Source organism: Sturnus vulgaris, chromosome 3 (assembly GCF_052056855.1).
Source record: "Sturnus vulgaris isolate bStuVul1 chromosome 3, bStuVul1.hap1, whole genome shotgun sequence".
Classification (NCBI taxonomy): Eukaryota; Metazoa; Chordata; class Aves; order Passeriformes; family Sturnidae; genus Sturnus; species Sturnus vulgaris.
Genome location: NC_142245.1, coordinates 72,393,195 through 72,395,545, shown reverse-complemented (window position 1 = coordinate 72,395,545; position 2,351 = coordinate 72,393,195).

Below are 2,351 nucleotides of genomic sequence, written 5' to 3'. Positions count from 1 at the left end.
GCCCAGAGCCTGCCCAGCTGTTGGGTGGTTAAAATTAGAAGAGCCGAACTCTCCCCTAAACCTGTGGCGAGCAGTGTTGCCCCTACATGGTGTGTCAAGGAGCCTAAACAGCCTTTATAAAACTGTTCTTCTCAACTCGGCACCTGCCGTGGTTGCTTGGTCACGAGCGTGATGTTTAAGAAATGCCACCAAGTTTGCTCGTGTGGCAGTTCGGCAGCTCCCGGGAACGGCGTGCTTCCAGAGCGGGACGCTTCTGTCCCAGCGTGTCGGCATCGGCTCTGCCCATGTCCTCTCAGCCCCGGCCGGCACTAGCAGTCTTACAGGACAGGTGAAGCAGTCCCCGAGCGTGCCTTCATCCCCAGGAGGCAGATGAGTAGCATTCAGTGATGATAGGCATTCCAGCCCATCTAAAAAACCTGAACTGTCAGTGACAAATGAGGACTGCCAAAGCAGAAAAACCCTTTCAATACATTCTGATGAGCTAGCTACAAAGTGGGGTTTTCAGGAGCATATGGTCAGCATTATTCTTAAATATTTTTGGAAAGTATACAAATCCAAACTCGTTTTTGAAGCAACAGTTTATACACGTACACATCAACATGTGTCCGAGGAGGCCTTGCTTTGTCACAGTTATTCCTGGTTTTGCACCGTGGACAAGAGATCAGGGTCTTTTCAGGAATGTGTGCTATGTGAACAGGGGTTTTATGAATCCTGCTGCCTTGTATAAGATCTGATTTTCAAAAATATATTATGAAGTAATTATGAAGACCTTGATTGGCACTATGTTTCCTCTGACTGACCAGCCATTTTTATGGATGTACCTTCTCTTTCCTGAGATATGCAGAGAAAGTGAGCTGGAAAAAGGGTAGGAAGAACAAGTCAGGCTAGCATGGCTACAGGAATGGTCACGAGTGATGGCATCTAACATGTGTTTGAGATTGATAGTATTCAGCTACGCTTGCTGGAGCAAAGCCAAGTAGCTTCCAAAAGCTGAACAAAGCAACCTGTCAGAGAGTTCCTATCCCAATCCAAACTGACGTGTAAGCATTTTCTAGCATGTTATTGAACGTTATGCTTTGGAGAAGCACAGTTTGTTCTACTGGTTGTGTCTTCTATAAAGTCTTTGTACCTCTCTCATTACCCTTCTAGGTCTTCTCTAATTTTGGGGAAAGCCTTGGTGGCAAACAATCTGTGCTTGGCCCAACGCAAAAAGAATTGTTAGGAAAGCTTGGCAACAAACTAATAATATTTGCAGCCATGTGAGAGTGTAGAGCTTTGTCCTGATTGCAGTTAGTCTCTTGGGATCTTCATATTTCAGTATATTCATGATTAAACACTATTTCCCCTCTGCAGCAAGGCAGTAAAACCCAGGACTACATGAGGTGGTGGTATCTGCCAGTACAGCTGTCAGCAGGAAGAGGGAAACGAGAGAGGATCTGAGAGATGCCCCTATATCCTGTCTCTCCAGGAGGATCATAAGCAGTTGGAGTGCATAGAAATGGCTCTGATGGACTCTAGTCTTGTGCTGTGGTGTGCACCTGTGCATAGAAGAAAAACTTCCTCTAACAGAATCACTGGCATTAAGTTTATATAATAGATTAAGTTTTAGCCTTTGGTTTTACAGATAATATTAGACAATATTACCTATGCCGTATACATTCCCTAAGTAAAAAGTACTAAGTGGAATTTATCCCCTTAAAATAAGATCTCATGTACTGTAGGAGAATGGACTGGTTTAATTAAATTAATGTCCTACTGTTAAATCACTATCAAGACTGCTTTAACCAATCTTTGTCAGCAAGCTGCAGGTTCTTTGAAGTCTGCTAATATAAATTAATCTGACAGAGGCAAGAAATAAAAACTGTTTGCATTTGCACAGAATGAGGAATTGACTTTGGACAGACAGATCAATTTTTGGAGATTTGTGTTGAGTTGATGCATCTCATTAGCAGAGACAGGCCTAATGCTGTTACAGCTGTTCATTGATGCAGGCTTCTTCTCTTTGTTCTGCTATTAGATTCTTGATAGCTTAAGTTCTTTCTCCAATTATATAGTTATTTTTCACAGTAATAGTCCACAGTAGAAAATGTCACATGGATGTTGCAAATTGCTCAGTCTTGTTCCTTATCTCAGCAACCAGCTTTGTGACCCTCAACAGTACACTTTAACCTCTTGGTCCCCGCCTGTTCTTCTGGATTCCAGGGAAAATATCATCCTGCTGATAATGCAGGAAGGTGTTGGACCTCAAAAGAGGCCAGGCAGGAGTTCAGAGGCACAGCTGAGACCTGAACCTCCCTTTCCTGTCTCTCAGTTTAGCCCAGCCAGGCACTGGAAAACTTTATTAAGCAGAT